This window comes from Pelophylax lessonae, assembly GCF_965119305.1.
Source record: "Pelophylax lessonae genome assembly, chromosome: 9".
Taxonomy (NCBI): domain Eukaryota; kingdom Metazoa; phylum Chordata; class Amphibia; order Anura; family Ranidae; genus Pelophylax; species Pelophylax lessonae.
The window spans coordinates 140,755,586-140,778,190 of NC_138776.1; the positions used below are offsets into that span (position 1 = coordinate 140,755,586).

Consider the following 22,605-nt stretch of genomic DNA (forward strand, 5'->3'; position numbering starts at 1 on the left):
ATAGTTTATTAATAATACATTTATTAATAATGCAATACTTGCTACAATACATTCATTATATAATACTGAGATTTGTGGGCCTGTTTATTGCTTTCTTTAATATTTATTTATGTTTAATTATTTTTGACTGATTTTGTTTTGTGTTGAGAGTAACCCGTTGATCACATGTAATACACCTCACGTAGGAACTGCAGTGTAAACGGATCCGCTACTTCTGCACAGCCAGGCACACTGAATATTCACCAGCACTTCAGAGACAGAGAACAGTCCATAGCATTGTTTTGTATGTTTTATTAACCACTTCCATACGGAGCAGTTACACCCCCTTCCTAACCCAGACCAATTTTCAGCTTTCGGCACTCTCACACTTTGAATGATAATTACTCAGTCATGCAACGCTGTACCCAATCAAATTTTTTATCATTTTTTTTTTCACACAAATAGAGCTTTCTTTTGGTAGTAGTTAATCACCACTGGGTTTTTTATTTTTTGCAATATAAGTGAAAAAATAGCGAAAACTTTGAAAAAAAACACATTTTTTTAGTTTCTATTATAAAATGTTGCAAATAAGTAATTTTTGTTTCATAAATTTGGACCAAAATTTATACTTCTACATATCTTTGGTAAAAATAACCCAAATTAGTGGTTATTATTTAGTCTGTGTGAAAGTTATAGAGTCTACAAGCTATGGTGCCAATCATTGAAAATTGATCATACCTGATGTACCGACAGCTTATCTAATTTCATGAGGCCCTGAAATGTCAGGACAGTACAAATACTCCCCAAATGACCCCTTTTTGGAAAGTAGACATTCCAGGGTATTTAGTAAGAGACATGGTTAGTTTTTTGAAGTTGTAATTTTTTCCCACAATTCTTGGGAAAATGAAGAAATACTTTTTTTCTTTTTTTTTACACAAAATAGTCATAATTACAAGTTATTTCTCACACACAGTATATGCATACTTGCAATTAAACCCCAAAATACATTCTGCTACTCCTCCTGAGTATGGCAATACCACATGTGTGAGACTTTTACACAGCCTGGCCACATACAGAGGCCCAACATGCAGGGAGCACCATCAGGTGTTCTAGGAGCATAAATTACACATATAATTTCCTAACGACCTATAACACTTATGAAGGCCCTGGAGCACCAGGACAATGGAATTACCCACAAATGACCCCATTTTGGAAAGCAAACACCCCAATGTATATTTTATGAGGCATAATGAGTCTTTTTAACATGTGATTTTTTTCCACAAGTTTTTGGAAAATGTGGAAAGAAAATGAAAACGCATTTTTTTTTTTTTTTTACACAAAGTTGTCAACTTATTGGATATTTCTAACACATAGCATGTACATAGCAAAAATGACACCCCAAAATACATTCTACTACTCCTCCTGAGTATAGCAATACCACATATGTGGGACTTTGTCACAGCATAGCCACATACAGAGGGCCAACATGCAAGGAGCACCGTCAGGTGTTCTAGGAGCATAAATTACACATATAATTTCATTACAACCTATCACACTTTTGAAGGCCCTGGAAAACCAGGACAATGGAAACCACCACAAAATGACCCCATTTTGGAAAGCAAACACCCCAACACATAATCTAGGAGGCATGGGCTGCAGACAGGTACTCAGGTACACTGATCGGCTTCAGAAAGGTACTCGGGTACTCTGACTAGCTTCAGAGAGGTACTTGGGTATTCTGATGGGCTAGAGACAGGTACTCGGGTAATATGATGGGGTGAAGATAGGTACTCTGACCTGGAGACAGGTGCTCGGGTATTCTGATGACAGGTACTCGGGTACTCTGATGACAGGTACTCAGGTACTCCGATAACAGGTACTCGGGTACTCCGATGTCAGGTACTCAAAGTGCCCAAATACCTTTCATCAGAGTACCCGAGTACCTGTCATCAGAGTACCCGAGTACCTGTCTCCAGTCCATCAGAGTACCCGAGTACCTGTCACCAGCCCATTAGAGTACCCGAGTACCTGTCATGAGAGTACCAAAGTACCGGTCACCAGCCCATCAGAGTATCCAAGTACCTGTCATCAGAGTACCCGAGTACCTGATGGGCTGGTGATAGGTACTCGGGTACTCTGATGGGCTGGTGACAGGTACTTTGATGGGCTAGTGACAGGTACTTTGATGGGCTAGTGACAGGTCCTCTTTGTTGGGGGGGGCAATCAGTGTGTTTTGGGGTGCACTGTAATCGGTAACTAGCTGTTACCACAATCTCCTCCTCACACAGAATCAGTGTATGAGGAGGAGAACACGGTGACAGCTAGTTACCGTGTTCTTTGTTGACATTCTGTGACCGGCTGTGATTGACAGCCGGTCACGTGGTAAAAAGCCAATTTCATTGGCTCTTTACCTAGATCGGGGATGGGCTCTGTCCGAGGGACGAGCTTCGTCCCCGGTCGCTGCGCTGCATAGAGGACGAGCGGTTTGCGCTGGAGACGCTCATGTGATCGGCTGTGATTGACACAGCAGACCACGTGGTAAACAGCCAATTTCATTGGCTGTTTACCTTGATTGGGGATGGGCTCAGTCCGAGGGACGAGGCTTATCCCTGATCGCCACGCTGCGTGCCCCCGGGGGTGCGAAATAGCGGCGAGAGTGGGCCGCTGTCATATGACGGAGGCACGGATCGAGGAGCACTTCCCGCCGCCGTCATTTTACAATGACGCGGTATGGAAGTGGTTAAAGAGTTTCAACTTGGATAGGAATGGGAAGTTATGGGATGCCCATTTGACTTTAATAACTTCAGGGACAACTTCCTATGTACAGTTTCTATTTACAGCCTCCTCTTCTTCAGCCACCTGCACACACTTGGTTCCTTCTGGCTCACTCCTTGAAGGGAGCTGACAGGGCTTGACTTTCAGCTCAGCAATAGCCCATTACAGGCAACAACTCGCAGACCATTGACAATTGCACATGGAAGTGACACATCTTAGGCTTTCACATCACTTCCTCCCTGTGGTCAATGAGCCCAGCACCACATCTTCAGGCAATGCCAACCAACCTGGCTGCATTTGCCCCTTTACACTAGTCCACCCGACTGACTCTTCACCAGCCCACCTGGCCGACTTTCAGGAGAACTCCAGCGAAAGGCAGAAAACGTAAGCACACCGCTGTCTTCAAGGGAGACTGACTACGTTTGGCAGACTCCCCCCTTTGTAGTCCCTACAGTGCTACTCACTCTGTCCTCCCTTGCCTCCAGGAAGACATCCCCTCTGTGTTTTAGTAGGAATCTTCCAGCACCTGAGCCCCAGCTGAAGGCCCCCCCCCCCACACAGACTAGGGGGCACCCCAGAGGGCCACTGACAGCCTCCTGAGCAATGCATCTCCATATTCCACTCAACTGCCCCTACTGGCATGGCCCATGCCTGTTTATGAGGTGAACCTGCCCCCTGCCAGCCCTTTACTGGGGTTTGGCCAAGGCCCTCATAAGTAAATGTTTATGCATATCTGTAGAAAGGCAGGTATACGCACTTTGTTGTAAAACATTCTTCAACTGAAATAATGTTGTATCCAATTAACCCAAACATTCATTTCTTACATACCTTTTAGAAATACCTTGTGACTATTGCATTGATTGCTGGGGCTTCCTTTGCTGTGTGTGACGCAGGCTGTCATTTCACACAAGCTGAATGGATTGAAGAGCCACTAAAGGGTGAGTTGAGGTTATTGTAACCCTATATGGACCACATCTGGCCTGTTGGCTGTCCCTATTTGGCCCTCAATGGCTCCACTGTTAGCATGCCTTTCTGAGCCTGTCTGCTTCCTCACTGTGGAGAGGTTTAGAGAGGCACACTCACAGAAGTCCATGTGGAGATTTGCAAGAACTGGAAGGAGAGAGCCAGAGGAGCTAATTGGTAGGTGCTGGTGGGCATTGCAAACCCCAGGGGCCATATACCTGTGCTTCACTCTAGGTCAGAAACTGCAAAAATCCCTTTTGTACCGATCTCAGGCTCTCTTCTTCTAGTCCTAGTGAATTTCACCTCTTCACTGTCTGATTTAACCCTATAATGCTGCACTAACCATGGCTCATCCACCCATTTTTACCACCCCCAAACTGACCATCTGAAAGAGATCTATTTCATGAGTGGTTGTACTTATTATTCCTAGTTAGGGATGATCGAACGGTTCGGGTCCACCATTGGTTCGGCCCGAACATTGGGTGTTCGAGGTTCGGCCGAATTTAGAACTTTTTGCCCAAAAAGTTCGGAATTCGGCAACCAGAACCGACCAAAATGCAATGCTTCAGGAAATGGGCTTTAAAAGCCCGTGATTGGAACAGAACCATTAGCAAAAGCCAATTGAGGGGGCAGGAGAATGCTAGGAATGGGATTGGAGTGACTAGGGGGTCCCTAGACCAATCATTAGTGAATACGCCCCCCAGTATATAAAATAGCCCCCGCCAAATTCCTAGCATTCTAATGTGTTACAAAGTGTCATTTAGCTATTTTTAGTGTGAGGAAAGGGATATCTAGTGTAGTTAGAGTGCTCCTTTACACTTAAGTTAGCTTCAAAAATTTAGTTTCTGTAGGGAAAGTGTTAAGTGTAAGGGGACCGTAGTGTAGTGTAGGGTTAACTGACAGTGACTGCTATGGAAGGGTGACAAAACCCTTCCATACCATAGCAGGGTGACCTCTATAGAGAAATGATCATTTCTCTGAGTTGCTTTGGGACAGGCATATGGCTTCTCACCAGCCAAGCATTTTTCATGCTGCAGGGGCTGCCACTGCCAGTGCTTTTTTGAGGACATGTTTGATGTCAGACATGACATCTGAACATGTGTATAGGGGGTATATATACACATATATGTCTGTATATATACCCCCTAGACATATATAGGTGTGATAGTAGCAGAAATATATGTTTGCGCTAATGAAATCATTTACAGTAATATATTTCTGCTACGATCACACCTATATATGGCTAGGTGTCTATATACATATAATTATGTGTGTATATATACCACTATACACAAGTTCAGATGTTTTGCCTGCCTCAAAAGAACCCCAAAAAATGGCAAAAAAACGCTAGCGTCAAAAAAAAAAAATGCCCAGGTGTGTTTTTGCTGCCATTTATTGGGGGGTTTTGGAGGCAGGCAAAACATCTGAACTTGTGTATAGTGGTGTATATACACACATACATATATTTATATACACACCTAGACATATATAGGTGTGATAGTAGCAGAAATATATGCTTGCGCTAATGAAATCATTTACAGTAATATATTTCTGCTACTATCACACCTATATATATGGCTAGGTGTCTATATACATATAATTATGTGTGTATATATACCACTATACACAAGTTCAGATGTTTTGCCTGCCTCAAAAGAACCCCAAAAAATGCCAAAAAAAACGCTAGCGTCAAAAAAAAAAAATGCCCAGGTCTGTTTTTGCTGGCATTTTTTGGGGGTTTTTGGAGGCAGGCAAAACATCTGAACTTGTGCACAGTACCACTATACACAAGTTCAGATGTTTTTCCTGACTGCAAAGAACCCAAAAAAATGCCTTCTATTAAACCGGCAAGCTGTGAAACCCGAGAAGAGAAGCCAACCCCCTGAGCTGAAAGTGTTCTAATACAAACAATCCTTTTCTTTATGGTTCTGGACATGCTACAGAGCTGAAACATCAGTTCTTAAAAATTGTAATTTTTGATAAAAAAGCCAATTATTGAAAAAAAAAAAAAAAAATAGATTTTTTGATTTTTACTTTGGATTTCAGATCTGGGGGGGGGGGGGTGTCTAAAAAGTGTACATGTGAAGTTTCAGCTCTGTAGCATGTCCAGAACCATAAAAAAAAGATTGTTTGTATTAGAACACTTTCAGCTCAGGGGGTTGGCTTCTCTTCTCGGTTTTCACACCTTGCCGATTTAATAGAAGGCATTTTTTTGGGTTCTTTGCAGTCAGGAAAAACATCTGAACTTGTGTATAGTGGTACTGTGCACAAGTTCTGATGTTTTGCCTGCCTCCAAAACCCCCAAAAAATGCCAGCAAAAACACACCTGGGCATTTTTTTTTTTGACGCTAGCGTTTTTTTTGGCATTTTTTTGGGTTCTTTTGAGGCAGGCAAAACATCTGAACTTGTGTATAGTGGTATATATACACACATAATTATATGTATATAGACACCTAGCCATATATAGGTGTGATAGTTAGTGATGTCGCAAACCTAAAATTCGCCGTTCGCGAATGGCGAACGCGAACATCGCCAAATGTTCGCGAACCGGCGAACCGGGCGAACCGCCATAGACTTCAATAGGCAGGCGAATTTTAAAACACACAGGGACTCTTTCTGGCCACAATAGTGATGGAAAAGTTGTTTCAAGGGGACTAACACCTGGACTGTGGCATGCCGGAGGGGGATCCATGGCAAAACTCCCATGGAAAATTACGTAGTTGACGCAGAGTCGGGTTTTGATCCATAAAGGGCATAAATCACCTAACATTCCTAAATTGTTTGGAATAACGTGCTTTAAAACATCCAGTGTGTGAATAAGATCAGGTATGATGTTGTATCGGTCAAGTAGTGTAAGGGTTACGCCCGCTTCACAGTGACAGACCAAACTCTGACAGACCAAACTCCCCGTTTAACAGTCAGTCAGTCAGTCCATTTGCACAACCGCAAACTCCCCATTTGCACAAGGTTGGATACCAAGCTAGCCATGTTCCGTTCCTTGTCCTCACTGACATCATTGAAGGTCTCTTCCTCCACCCAGCCACGTACAACACCAAGGGTCCCCGAAAGGTGACAACAAGCCCCCTGGGACGCCTGCTGTGGCTGGTATTCCACCTCCTCAAAGCCACCTTCCTCCTCTGACTTCTCTTCTTCAGACTCCTCTCTCTGCGTTGCCACAGGTCCAGCAATTGACAACGACAAGGCTGCTTCTGGTGGTGATGGGGAGTGGACCACAACTCTTCCTCTTCATGCTCATCTACAGCCTGATCCAGTACTCTTCGCAGGGCACGCTCCAGAAAAAACGCATATGGGATGAGGTCGATGATGTTGCCTTGGGTTCGCGTGACAACCCCTAGGGTTGTCACCTCCGCAAAAGTAAAGGACGCATGAGCCTACAGCCATTGTTCATGAGCATTCAGTAACGCGGCCAAAAAATACCCAGCTCCGCAGAAAGAATGAAAGAAAATTAATGTTTTTTCTATGAAAAATTATCCTGCGGATCGCTTTTGGTCTGTACACAATGAAGCAACGACCTTATCATCTGGGGTGTGCCAACACAGTCCTAGAGGTGATCGCTTCATTGTGATACGCAAGCCCCTTCACCACGACAAGGTAACGATCACGAAGGGGAATTGACACATGTATGTGCCTTTTTTTTTGTTTTTTTGCAGCCACAGTGTAGCACCAGAGGCCAGAAAAATTAGGCATGTACACATGCATGAAAAAGTAGGTATTGTTGCAGCCGCTGCTGTAGCAGCGGCCTGAAAAATTTAGGTTTTCAAGGCAGAAAGTGCACTAAAACATTGCGGCTTGAACCATAGTTGGTGGCGGAGACGTCACGTAATTCATCCGGCATGCAGAGAATGATTATATACAGCAGCGTGTGGACCATTTTTAGGCCAAGGCATCTCAGTCATCACCAGGCCTTTTTTAGTCAAATGCATCCCCCACTGTCAGTCCCTTCGGGATCCATGCCTCATTCATCTTAATAAACGTGAGATAATCAAGACTTTTTTGACCTAGGCGACTTCTCTTCTCAGTGACAATACCTCCTGCTGCGCTGAAGGTCCTTTCTGACAGCACACTTGAAGCGGGGCAGGCCAGAAGTTCAATGGCAAATTGGGATAGCTCAGGCCACAGGTCAAGCCTGCACACCCAGTAGTCAAGGGGTTCATCGCTCCTCAGAGTGTCGATATCTGCAGTTAAGGCAAGGTAGTCTGCTACCTGTCGGTCGAGTCGTTCTCTGAGGGTGGACCCCGAAGGGCTGTGGCAATGCATAGGACTAAAAAAGCTCCGCATGTCCTCCATCAACAAGACGTCTGTAAAGCGTCCTGTCCTTGCCGGCGTGGTTGTGGTGGTAGGAGGAGGATTACTTTCACCTCTTCCCCTGTTGGATTCCCGTTGTGCTGTGACATCACCCTTATATGCTGTGTAAAGCATACTTTTCAACTTATTTTGTAGCTGCTGCATCCTTTCCGACTGCCGGTAATTGGGTAACATATCAGAGACTTTCTGCTTATACCGGGGGTCTAGTAGCGTGGCCACCCAGTACAGGTCATTCTCCTTCAGCCTTTTTATACGAGGGTCCCTCAACAGGCATGACAGCATGAAAGACCCCATTTGCACAAGGTTGGATGCCGAGCTACTCATGTCCAATTCCTTGTCCTCACTGATGTCATTGAAGGTGTGTTCTTCCCCCCAGCCACGTACAACACCACGGGTACCAGATAGGTGACAACGAGCACCCTGGGATGCCTGCTGTGGTTGGTGTTCCTCCTCCTCAAAGCCACATTCCTCCTCTGACTCCTCTTCCTCACACTCCTCTTCCAGTGTTGCCGCAGGTCCAGCAAGCGATGGTAAGGCTGTTTCTGGTGGTGGTGATGGTGACCACAACTCTTCCTCTTCCTCTTCACGCTCATCTACGGCCTGATCCAGCACTCTTCGCAGGGCACGCTCCAGGAAAAAAACATATGGGATGATATCGCTGATGGTGCCTTCGGTGCGACTCACTAGGTTTGTCACCTCCTCAAAAGGACGCATGAGCCTACAGGCATTGCGCATGAGCGTCCAGTAACGTGGCAAAAAAATACCCAGCTCCGCAGAGGCTGTCCTAGCACCCCGGTCATACAAATACTCGTTGACTGCTTTTTCTTGTTGGAGCAGGCGGTCGAACATTAGCAGTGTTGAATTCCAACGTGTCGGGCTGTCGCAAATCAAGCGCCTCACTGGCATGTTGTTTCGCCGCTGAATATCTGCAAAGTGCGCCATGGCCGTGTAGGAACGCCTGAAATGGCCACACACCTTCCTGGCCTGCTTGAGGACGTCCTGTAAGCCTGGGTACTTCTGCACAAAACGTTGCACAATCAGATTCAACACATGTGCCATGCACGGCACATGTGTCAACTTGCCCAAATTCAATGCCGCCAACAAATTGCTGCCGTTGTCACACACCACTTTGCCGATCTCCAGTTGGTGCGGGGTCAGCCACTGATCCACCTGTGCGTTCAGGGCGGACAGTAGTGCTGGTCCGGTGTGACTCTCTGCTTTCAGGCAAGTCAACCCCAAGACAGCGTGACACTGTCGTATCCGGCATGTGGAATAGCCCCTGGGGAGCTGGGGGGGTGCAGTTGGTGTGGAGCAAGACGCAACAGCAGAAGAGGACTCAGCCGAGGAGGTTAGCAAAGAGGATGGAGTAGGAGGAGTAGAGGAGGTGGCAGCAGGCCTGCCTGCAAGTCGTGGCGGTGTCACCAACTCCTCTGCAGCAGAGCCACGCATTCCATGCTTGGCAGCCGCCAGCAGGTTTGCCCAATGCGCAGTGTAAGTTATATACCTGCCCTGACCGTGCTTTGCAGACCAGCTATCAGTGGTCAGATGGACCCTTGCCCCAACACTGTGTGCCAGACGTGACATGATTTCCTTTTCCACAATAGAGTACAGGTTGGGGATTGCCTTTTGTGAAAAATAATTTCGGCCGGGTACCTTCCACTGCGGTGTCCCAATAGCGACAAATTTTTTGAAGGCCTCAGACTCCACCAGCTTGTATGGTAAAAGCTGGCGGGCTAAGAGTTCCGACAAGCCAGCTGTCAGACGCCGGGCAAGGGGGTGACTCTGTGAGATTGGCTTCTTACGCTCAAACATTTCCTTGACAGACACCTGACTGTGGGCAGGTGAGCAGGAACTGCTGAAGGTGAGAGGCGGAGGGGCGGGTTGTTGATAGAGGGCATGGAGGACAGCAGTGGTTGACGTGGCTGAAGATGCTGGACCAGGAGGAGGATGGTGGCTTTCAGTTTGTGTGCTGCTTTTACTCATGTGTTGATCCCATAGGCGTTTGTGATGTGAGATCATGTGCCTTCGCAAAGCAGTTGTACCTAGGTGGGTGTTGGACTTCCCACGACTCAGTTTCTTTTGGCACAGGTTACAAATGGCATCGCTGATATCAGAGGCAGACACACAAAAAAAATGCCACATTGCTGAGCTTTGCAAGGACGGCATTCTGGTGGTGGCAACAGCTTGCTTTGATTGGCGAGCTGTCTGGCTGACCCTGGGTGCCGAATCTACATGCTGTCTGACTGCGCCACTAGCTCCTTGCGATGACCTCCTCCCCCTGCTTCCAACTCGTCTCCTCCTCCTCTCTGTCTCCCCATCTGAACTTTCCCCCTCTTCTTCTGCTCTTCGAGCAGGCACCCAGGTGACATCCACAGACACATCGTCATCATCAGCCGCTTCACTTGACAACTCAGCAAAGGCAGCAGCAGCAGGTACAACATCATCATCATCATCATCACAATGTACGTCCATGTGTATAATGCTGCCTGACTGAGACATATCCCCGTTATCTACATCCTCTGGCACTAATAGTTGCGCATCACTTATTTCTTCCAACTGATGTGAAAATAACTCCTCTGACGGATCAAGTGAAGCGGCTGTGGTGCTAGTGTTGGTGGTGGTGCCGGCGGGCTGGCGAGTGGTAAATTGAGAGGTGCCCGAAGCTGAGCTGGAGGAGGATGGTGCATTAAGGTTTCCGAGCGGAAGCTGTAGACGATTGGGTGTCCTGTGTAAGCCAGTCAACTATGGCCTCAGAATTTTTTGAGTTCAGGGTCTGTGGTGGCCTCTGAACACTGGGCATTATTCTAGGGCCTAAGGAAATCACAGCACCACGACCACGACGGCCCTTGCGGGGTGGCCTGCCTCTGCCTGTCATTTTTTTTTTTATGTGTTGTTACTGTTGTACTATGAGTGCAAGGTGCTGTGCCACCCCTATAGGAGTGTTGGGCAGTGGGTACAGTACACTCTGTGGACCTGACAGTCACTCGCACCCAGGCAACTGCAATTAAAAAATATATATATTTCTTTTTACTTTGCAAGCTGCTGTGCCACCTTATATATCAGTGGTGGGTGGGCAGTGGCACAGTACACTCTCTGTGGACCTGACAGCAGTCACTGGCACCCAGGCAACTGCAATTAAAAAATATATATTTTTTTTTTTACTTTGCAAGCTGCTGTGCCACCTTATATATCAGTGGTGGGTGGGCAGTGGCACAGTACACTCTCTGTGGACCTGACAGCAGTCACTGGCACCCAGGCAACTGCAATTAAAAAAATATATATATATTTTTACTTTGCAAGCTGCTGTGCCACCTTATATATCAGTGGTGGGTGGGCAGTGGCACAGTACACTCTCTGTGGACCTGACAGCAGTCACTGGCACCCAGGCAACTGCAATTAAAAAATATATATATATTTTTTTACTTTGCAAGCTGCTGTGCCACCTTATATATCAGTGTTGGGTGGGCAGTGGCACAGTACACTCTCTGTGGACCTGACAGCAGTCACTGGCACCCAGGCAACTGCAATTAAAAAAAATATATATTTTTTTTTACTTTGCAAGCTGCTGTGCCACCTTATATATCAGTGGTGGGTGGGCAGTGGCACAGTACACTCTCTGTGGACCTGACAGCAGTCACTGGCACCCAGGCAACTGCAATTAAAAAAAATATATATATTTTTTTTACTTTGCAAGCTGCTGTGCCACCTTATATATCAGTGGTGGGTGGGCAGTGGCACAGTAAACTCTCTGTGGACCTGACAGCAGTCACTGGCACCCAGGCAACTGCAATTAAAATATATATATATATTTTTTTACTTTGCAAGCTGCTGTGCCACCTTATATATCAGTGGTGGGTGGGCACACAGTGGCACTGCAGTGGGCACAGTACACTCTGTGGACCTGACAGTCACTGGCAGCCCAGGCAACTGCAATAATAAAAAATATTTTTTTTTTTTCAATTTATTGCAACAAGATGCTGTGCCACCGTATATATATCAGTGGTGGGCAGTGCACTGCAGTGGGTACAGTGCACTCTGTGGACCTGACACAGCACTCACTGCAATTATGACAGAGGAAAAAAAAAAATATTTTTTAAAATGCAAGGTACTGTGCCTGTGCCACCCGAAATGAGTGTGGTGTGCACACAGTACAGTCTGTGGTAGGTCTGTGGCCTCTCACACACAGCGGGCAGGCAACTGCAGTCACAGTAGATATATATATATATATATAAAGAAAAAACTCTATTACCTTACCAGCCCTTAAAAGGGCTTTTGGGGACGCTAGATATATATATATGTATATATATAAATAAAAAAAAAATCCTCAATTACCAGCCCTTAAAAGGGCTTTTGGGGACACTAGATATATATATATATATATATATATATATATATATATAAGAAGAAACAACTCAATTACAAGCCCTTAAAAGGGCTTTTGGGGACGCTAGATATATATATATATATATATATATATATATATATAAAAAATTACACAAATACCAGCCCTTAGAAGGGCTTTTTGGGGTGCTGTCCTTACAGCAGTAGTGGGCCAAGAACACTGCAAGACCAGGAACACTGACTAACTGTCCCTAGCTTAACAGCAGCAGCAGCAGCAGCAGCAGCTCTCCCTACTCTCACTACACACACTGCTTCAGAATGATCCAAGATGGATGCTGCCCTTGCTTATTTATAGGAGGTGGGAGGGTGTGGGAGGGAGGTATGCTGATTGGCTGGAAATGTGCCTGCTGACTGTAAAGTTCAGGGTCAAAGTTTGACTCAATGATGTATTATGGGGGGCGGACCGAACACCGCAGCGGCGAACGCGAACATGCTAAGTTCGCCGGGAACTGTCCGCCGGCGAACAGTTCTGTACATCTCTAGTGATAGTAGCAGAAATATATTACTGTAAATGATTTCATTAGCGCAAGCATATATTTCTGCTACTATCACACCTATATATGTCTAGGTGTGTATATAAATATATGTATGTGTGTATATACACCACTATACACAAGTTCAGATGTTTTGCCTGCCTCAAAAGAACCCCAAAAAATGCCAAAAAAAACGCTAGCGTCAAAAAAAATGCCCAGGTGTGTTTTTGCTGGCATTTTTTGGGTGTTTTTGGAGGCAGGCAAAACATCAGAACTTGTGCACAGTACCACTATACAAATCCAAAGTAAAAATCAAAAAATCTCTCTTTTTTTTTTTTTCAATAATTGGCTTTTTTATCAAAAATGACAATTTTTAAGAACTTTTTTTGTGTGATTAATAGTTAATGGGGCATGACCCAGAACCCTAGGGACTTTTTAGGGGCATTTATTGGGTTTTAGGGCTTAAAAATTGTGTTTTTTGATTACCGAAGTTCGGGTCCCATTGATTTCAATGGGGTTCTGAAATCCGGGCCGAACTTTCGGGAAGTTCGGATGTTCTGGCCGAACTGAACTTTTCAAAAGTTCAATCATCCTTATTCCTAGAGCCAGGTGTTTGTTTTCTATAAGTTTACGTACTTACAGACCTTCCCAGGCCCAAAATTATTATTGAGCAGAATTTTGTTTGGTCCCTCACAACAGTCCCAGCTTCTCATGGAGTCCTTAGGGAAAAATAATTGCCCACCTCTGATATACAATATAGTTGAGGATTGTTTTTTTATTTTCATAATCATTGTACTTGTCTGTAATAACATCTGTCAAGAACAGATGTGATCAGAAATGTTTCTACTTCCACAGAGAATACCAGGCACAAGTAAAATAAAAAATAATGTAATTTTTAAAAAATAAGTGAATAGCATACAGTAAATATAAACACACCTCCAATATACCAAAACTGTGAGAGGGTACACAAGAGAAGGAACAAGCAGGCAGTTAATGGACCAGGCTGCAAGGTCAGAGTCCAGGATCAGGATCAGAATCAGGATGCAGGAACACAGGAACACAGGTCAGGGGCACATGGAACAAAACACCAAGGCAAGAGGAGAAACAGGCAGGGCTTAAAGACACTTCCTACAACAAGCATCAGGTGATGACTGATTAAATTAGATGATATGAGCTCCTGACTGCTTAGAGACACCCGCTGGTGGACACCAGAACTGCAGCTCATATATCTGGGAGCCACAGTGCCACCAGCAGGTGAGCCCTTTCTTGACAACATCACTGCAATACCTAAGTTAGGGGTCTTCAAACTATGGCCCTCCAGTTGTTCAGGAACTAAAATTCCCATCATGGCTAGTCATGTCTGTGAATGTCAAGGTTTTACAATGCCTCATGGGATGTGTAGTTCCTCAGCAGCTGGAGGGCCATAGATTGAGGATCCCTGACCTAAGTCAACAGAAGTAAACAAACCTCTCAGTATAGGCAAGGGCACCTACTGGAATGTTGCCATCAGCATGGACCATCACTGGGTAGCATTTATGAAAACTGAGGCAAAGCAAACATATTGGGTTTTTCAATAGGTTTTCACAATTTGGATTGTATGTAACTGTAACTGCAAGCTTTGGAAACCTGCCTACAGCAACTGAAACAAAACTACAATCTGCAATTTCTTCACATCAAACAGGTGTACGCTCTTCACCTAATCAGGAGTATATATTAAACTAGTGTAATGCTACTTCTGTCTACAAGGAGGAGGGATAAATTCTACACTACCCTTCCTAAATCATGACCTATAACTCAGTTTCTCAACCAGTGGTACCCCAAGATGTATGTAGAACATTATCAGAAGGGTTATTATTTTATACCTACAAGTAACTACAAATCTTCAAAGGAACACCAATATAATTATTTTTTTTTAATTAAAAGCTTTGAAATTATTTTAAAACATTCAAAGGGGGCACCAGGGGGTACTTGGCAAACATCCAATGTAAAAAGGGTTTCATAATCTGATGAAGTAGTGACACCAGTTAAATAAATAATAACATAACTAATACTCAAACACTTTCTCTTTATTTTAGAGTTATAAACAAACAATTTAAAGAAAGACAATTAAGGCCCCTTTCACACTTATGCGACGCAATTTTACAGCGATTTTCCTGCGATTTCGCGGTGCAATTTGCCCGGATTTTTACGCAATTTTGAAAGCAATGGCAATGCTATATGCCTCAAAACGCATTAAAATCGTGGCAAAGTAGTGCAGGAACTACTTTGAAGTCGGTGCGACTTCAAAACGCACTGATATGAATGGGGCTCATATCATCCAAACTGAATGGGGAAAATAATGGAAAACGACTTGTCATGCGATTTTGCGGTCCTAAATCGCGGGACAAGTCGCACTAGTGTGAATGGGGCCTAAAAAAAAAACCTGGGTTTATCAATATCTAATCATAACCATAACACTAACTGTCTAACAGAATAAAAGAAAACTCCTACCCTTACCCATCCTGTACATTTTTGTCCCACTAGTGCAGTGCTTTGTGCTAACCACAGTATTGGGGTTAATAGAGAGCAATGTTTCCATCATCTACCAATGCAGTTATGCCAAGGTATGTTTGATTACAACAGACCGGAACTGTCAGGATTTGCGCATTTTGGATAATAGTGTTTTTATTTTTTCCAGGATGTCGCCATAACGACAAATTTTATCCGCTTGGCAAAACCCAGAGGACGAAGAGCTGTATGGACTGTAGTTGCAGCACTGACGGGGTTATACGGTGCTGTCACGCGTATGTTAATATTCTTAGCATTCCAAAAGTCTTACAATTTGTTAATATCTTCCAAAGAGATGAAAGCTGCAATCTTATTCTGTCCTGCTTCCCACAGAGTCTGAACCTTTATTTTCCTCACCTACAACAAAACAGTTTTTAAGCAAATGTATACTGTTTTATACAGTATCTCACAAAAGTGAGTACACCCCTCACATTTTTGTAAATATTTTATTGTATCTTTTCATGTGACAACACTAAAGAAATTACACTTTGCTACAATGTAAAGTAGTGAGTGTACAGCTTGTATAACAGTGTATATTTGCTGTCCCCTCAAAATAACAACACACAGCCATTAATGTCTAAACCGCTGGAAACAAAAGTGAGTACACCCCCTAAGTGGCAATGTCCAAACTGGGCCCCAAGTGCATAGAGTTCGCCAGAACTTCACAGGTTGCCACTGGAGTCCTCTTCCACTCCTCCATGAGGACATCACTGAGCTGGGGATGAGGATGCCCCACAGATGCTCAGTAGGGTTTAGGTCTGGAGACATGCTTGGCCAGTCCATCACTTTTACCCTCACTACTTTACATTGTAGCAAAGTGTCATTTCCTCAGTGTTACATGAAAAGGTATAATAAAATATTTTAAAAAAATGTGAGGGGTGTACTCACTTTTGTGAGATACTGTATATATTGTACATGTAAAAAAGATCAGCTTTATGCAAATCATTTATTTTGTGATTTTTTTTTTTTTTTTAACCCTGGATTGTGTATAGTGTATATGTGTCACTATGAGGTGAGGGACTCCTAGGTCTGTGCTTGATACGGAGAAAAAAAATTTTTGTTTCCCCAGAACCTTAGTAAGTCACATAGAGAACTGATACATATCCATGGAATTTCTGACGGACATACAGAGAAAAGCAAAAACATATAAATATAAAAGCAGAAATGTTTTTTGTTTAAACAACATTAAAATTAAGAATAGGATTCTACAAAAATCATTAAAAATATGTCTGCCTTTAGGTTCACATAGATGTAATGAATTCAAAGAAAAATCCATGTGTAAATATGATGCATTTCAAATGCAAATCACATCATGTTTGCATGTGTTTTTTCTTTTGACTATATGTCCCTTAAAAATTCCATGGTTATGCATCAGCTCTCTATGTGCATACTGCTTTTAAAGGATGGGGACATATAGCACACAGGGCTCCATTCACAAAAGCAGATTACAGGATGTATTTACAGATGGTGTTTTCCCAAATACCACATGCGATCCTGAAAATGTGAATTCACTATTGCTTTATGCAGTATTTATTTACATAAAGCAAAAACGCTCAGTAAATACCACAAAAACAGGAGTCAATTCACAAAAAGAAAAAATAAATAAATGCATTCAGTAAATAAGTAGGGGTCCTGGCATGCAAAATTTAAGGAACCAGCAGCCGCCGGCATTCTTAACAACCAGTAAACAACTTAATTGTTAAGGAGCCTCCACGTCCTTAACAACCCATGAGTCATCAACTGTCAGTGTGGTTCTCTGCTGACAGCTGAATGTAAAGAAAAGAAATTAAGAACAAATTGGTGCAGGGTCCCCCCGATTCCATACTAGGCCATCGGGGTTTGGCATGGATTTATAGGGGGACCTTCATGCCAATTTTTTTTTTAAATGGCGTGGGATTCCCCCCAAAACCCATACCAAACCCTTATACGAGCATGAAGCCTGGCAGGTCAGGAAAGGAGGGGGATGAGTGAGTCCCCCCCCCCTCCTGAACCATACTAGGCCACGTGCCCTCAACATGGGGGGTGCTTTTGAGCAGGGGGCTCTACCCTCCCAAAGCACCTTGCCCCCATGTGGATGATCCCTGGTGTAGATCCAACGTCAATCACAATGCCCGCCCCACTGCCAACCCGGAAAAAAAAGCCCTGTTCCCAATGAAGGCTCCCACCAAATGACAGCTTTGCCGCCTCCTGCCACAAAAGAAACTAAGGGTTGGGGCCATCCAGTGATGTAAACAGGTGGCCTCACCCCTTGTGATGTCACAACCAGGGCATGCTGGGTCAATGACATCAAAGGGGCTGGGGCCACTTAATTTATTTATCAGAAGGAGGCGGTAGGGCTGGAGCGGGACCATTTTTTTTTTTTATTTTTTTATTTTTTTCAATAAAGGAGGCAATCCACTGACCCAGGGAGGAGGTGTAGATTGAGAATAGGAGAGGTCCAAGAACAGAACCTTGGGGAACCCTGATGGTGAAAGGCAGAGGAGAAGAGGGAGTAGAATTTTAAGTGACACTGAAGGTGTGGTGGGATAGGTAGGATGAGAATCAGTGAAGAGTACAGTCACGGACACCATAGGAGTGGAGTTTTTTGAGTGGTCCACTGTGTCAAAGGCAGCAGAGAGGTCCAGGAGTAGGAGTACATAATAGTGTCCATTGATTATAGCCATTAGTAGATTGTGCGTTTAAGGAAAGCAGTTTCCGTGGAGTGTTGTGGGCGAAATCCAGACTGAAGGGGATCAAGAAGTTCAGTCAGATGGTCGCTCAGTCGATTGTAGACCAGAAGTTCAAGGAGTTTGGATGAAAAGGGGAGCAAGGAGATAGGGCATAGGTTGTTAAGATTGGTGGGGTCCAGGGAGGACTTTTAAGGATGGGGGTGACTAGTGCATGTTTTAGAGAGTTGGGGAAGATCCCAGAAGTGAGGATGACATTGAAGATGTGAGTTAGAGAGTGTAGAATGGAGCCAGAGGGTGACTGTAGCATTTGCAAGGGAGCAGGGTCCAGGGGGCAGGTGGCTAGGTGGGTGTTAGTAAAGGATTTAACATCTTTGTCAATAGTAGCAGGGTTGAATGAGGGAAGTAATGATTGTACCTGTGGACATAGGGTGTTAGATGGGGGAGGTATCTGCACGATTTTGAAGTGATTGGCGATCTCTTGGGCAGTGCGTGAGTTAGTGGGTGGAGGCAGTGGAGAACAAAGAAGAGAGTTTAAGGTAGAGAAGAGTTGACGGAAACTTGATGAGGTGTTAATGAGAGTGAAAAAATAGGTCTGCTTGGCAGTGAGGAGCCAGAAATTGTATTTTTGGAGGGCAGATTTATATTGGTTGCAGTCTTTCTGGGACTTAGTCTTATGTCACTGGCACTCAATAGCGCAGCTATGCTTTTTTGAGACTTCTGGTGTCATCCGTTTGCCAAGGTTGTAGGGGACAGGGTCTGATAGTGAGGGGGGGCGAGCTTGTCTAGGGAGGATGGCAGTGAGCTAGGTTGGGGCAGGGCAGGGGTGAGATTTTGATTCAGTAGCAAAGTAGAGAAGAAAAGGGTTGAGGTGGTGAAGGTTTCTACGGGTAACTGTTAGGCAGCTGGAGGGAGAGGAGGTGGAAGACAGGGAGAGAGTAAAACTAATAGGGTGGTGATCAGAGAGAGGGAGAGGATTGTTGGAAAGGTTGCACGGAGTGTGTAGATTGGAGAACACAAGGTCAAGGGCACAGTTAAATGATGAAGGTCCGGGGTTTGGGGATATGTCACCAGAGGTTAGGAGAAGCAGAAGGGTGAGAGAGGTAATGTGGGAGTGCGATTTATATGAAGGAACATGCCCCAGAGTCTTGGAGGGTTTATCAGCATGTGGTTGTAGAATTAGAAGGAGTTGGTGAGTGCAGTAATAGGGAGAGGACAGGAGGGAGGGTGATATATATAAGCTGTGGGGTGGAGAAAAGGGGGGAAGGAAAGAGAGCTTAACGAAAGAGGACATAACTGCCAGAAGGAATGGTAGAGCGTGCATGTTACAAAGTGGAAGGGGAGCTTAATAGAGAGACAGGGTCACCTGCACGCTGGTGCTTTTTTCAGTGCAGTTTGCTATGTACAGTATGTTTGCATCGTGGAATCGCTTAAAGTGCAGATCACTTGTATAAAGAATCACTTAGAGAAGGAATCAAAAAAGGAAAGAACCCTAGCAACATTCCCCCATAAGGGTGATCTGGTTTTATACTGTTAAGGGTGGTGGTGGTTGTTTGTTAATTAATTAATCATGAGTTAATATGATGATGGCTAGCTATCAAAGCAAACCTTTCACATGTAAGTCAGACTTGCGAGAGGGCAGTTTTAAAGATAAGAACAGCACATAACCTAGGTAAGATGCTACAGAGCAACATAAACATCATAACGATGCAGACAGGGCAACAGATGGTGAAGCTAACAACATTCCAAAATGCAGACAGACAGAGTGAAATCAAAGTCAATTTTCAGATATGGGTGGATGTGAATCAGCTGGGACATACCAGAGTAAGGGCTCTTTCACACAGGCGGACCGTTCAGATCCGCCTGTATGTTTTTTTAGCGAATCTGAATGGTCACCCCATGCATCCCTATGGGGCATCAGATGTCAGCGGAGACATGTCAGCTGACATCCGATTCGTCAAATCTGGACGGATGGAAACCCTATTTTCCATCCGTCCAGCGGATCGGATCGGATGGGAACGGACCATCCGATTCCCCCATAGAGATGCATGGGGAACTGACAACTGTGTCTCCGCACACAGCGCGGAGACACAGCTGTCATCCGACAGACGGACAGTGTGAAAGGGGCCTTACACACAAACAAAGGAAGCAATCAGTTTGCAGTTTTTCAGTTATTTGGTGGATGTGAATCAGCTGGGACATACCCTTGGAGGGACAGAGAAGAAATCTTCATATGGGACATTCAGATGAGGCAGAGTTTGAATTGCATATCACTTATATAAAAAAAATCTTAGAGACAGGATCAAGAATAAAGGAAAAAATCACAGCAATGTACCCCAGCAAAGTGCCCCTTCAGAAAATAATCAGATAAACAGGTACAACTTATGCAGGATTTGTTTTATTCTCTGTGTATCACCTGAGGCCATTCATTTCAATGAATATATGTAATGGTTTACAACCAAATTAAATTCTAAATGTAATGGATACCTTTTAATTGCATGGTGTATGTGGATATATACGCTTTTCTTTTAATATATTTATATAAATGAAAACCATATTTTTATTGTACTTTGTTTAATAATTTCTGGGTACCAAGATATTCCATTTCTGCCTTTGTCGGGGCTGCCCCTGGATCTTCTTTATCAACATAACATTCAGTTTGCATGTCTTGTTCTTATAGGGCACAATGATTTGCATGTCTACGTGTGTACAGAAGAGTAGTAAAAATAACTGATCGTTTTTTTTTTTTTTTCAGTTATGGGAAACCTTTTAGCCGTGACAGCAACTGCAAATTCAAATTTGACCGGCAAGCCTGTGAATACGTCCTAATACCAAATGAGGATCCAGAAAAGCAATGCAGTGGATATGGCATGGTGGGCTAAAAACATTATGCTGTAGAATTATTGCACCCAGTATAATGTAAAACAAATAAATAAATACATCGAGAAAAGAGTTAAGATAATCTTTATTGCTGAATCAACAATGACTTACCACGTAACTGAATGGAGTAAAACTATCATCTCTTCCAGACTTTTTTTTTAAGCATAACAGGCTCTTGAGATATAAAAACCAGTCTGTCTTAGAAGGAACAAGAGTACTAGATTTACCTAACATGTATTCAGCAATATTCTGTCTGTGTATACAGTATAAGTACTAAATGGCTTTAAACCAACCCTGTGCTGAAAATTATTCAAGTAATCCTTAAAGTGGTTGTAAAGTCAGAATAAGCAATAACTAAGGTAAATACCTCTGTGCTGTCACATGTCCTCCTCTGCACTTCGTCTCCGAACTAAGGAGAGTAGAGGGAGGCTTTGGGATTCCCCTCTGTTGTCAGCCGGCCAGCAAAGGGAGGTCACTTGAACACACAGCGGTGCTGCGCAAAAAAGTAATTAGAATTATCATTTTAAAAAAAAGGACACACGTTACTTTATATCTTAATAAGATAGAAGAGATTGCAGTTATTTAGAAATGTTATTTTCAAGCCACAGGGAAAAGTAGCAGGAGGGGAGGGGCAAGGAGGGGATCACTCTCACACACAGGCCTCGGAACTGACAGGCAGGGAGGGGAGAGGGAGAGACTCAGAGCAGAGACTGGGATGAGGGAGGCATGTAAACTGACCACAGTATCATGGATCAGCATCCGTGATTTCCGTGATCAGCACACACAGGGGGACACAGGAACAGGCAGTATCAACCAGGCATTTTACAGCATAGAAAGGGACAAAGTACCCGCCACAAGCACTATGCTAAAGATCATGCCTTAAAGGAACAAAAGCTTGTTTTTCCTTTTGGGGTTACAACCACTTTAAGTCCACCTACAGGTTGAATGCATCTGCCCCCCCCCCTCCTATTTTTGTCCTTAGCCCCCTTCCATGTATAGCATGACCCCTGCCCCTTGGGTTCTCTGTTCTGCACCTTGGCTCCAAGAACAGCCTGAGCTTTTCTGAAACACCTGGATTTAGTGTAATGTCCCCTAAGAGGTAGACCTTAGCAAAGACAGTAAGCAAAGGTCTCTGTGGAGCAGCTGTTAAGGACAGTCCTTAACCCTATCTCTTAAGCCGGGTAGCATTGGGGCCCAGTTGTATCATTTGCACTCATGAGAATAATTCCAGTCAAGCCTACAGGCAGTAGAATGCTACTAGATTGCTGCATGGTCAGTTCCTAAAGGGCTCAGTATCTCTAGCTACAGATAGTAAATCCCCACAGCAGCAACTCACCAGTCCAAGTGACATTGTAGCCCACCATTGCAGTCACACACGGCGACTAGTCCACTTTCTGCTCTGCACTCTGGTGACTTTGTCTATTGGCACTCCCAAACTCAGCATTCCAGGACCCCACTCAGGCCTTCAATATGCAGGAGGGAAGATGCAAGCTGGACAAAAATGTGCACCCTCCAGTCTACATCACGACAAAAGGAAGATGTGCCCTGTTCACCCTGGAAAAATTTAGCTCTTCCCCCTCCTCCTAGCAATCTCC

The 22,605-nt window shown here is 44.2% G+C and overlaps 1 long non-coding RNA gene across 1 annotated transcript; it reads left to right on the top strand.

The window, feature by feature from the left end:
- Window positions 1–3,575: 3,575 nt before the first annotated feature.
- Window positions 3,576–21,082, top strand: LOC309562571. The gene is made up of 3 exons (XR_014225640.1): window positions 3,576–3,692; window positions 15,595–15,700; window positions 20,886–21,082. It is a non-coding gene; the product is annotated as an uncharacterized lncRNA (long non-coding RNA).
- The last annotated feature ends 1,523 nt before the right edge of the window (window positions 21,083–22,605 follow it).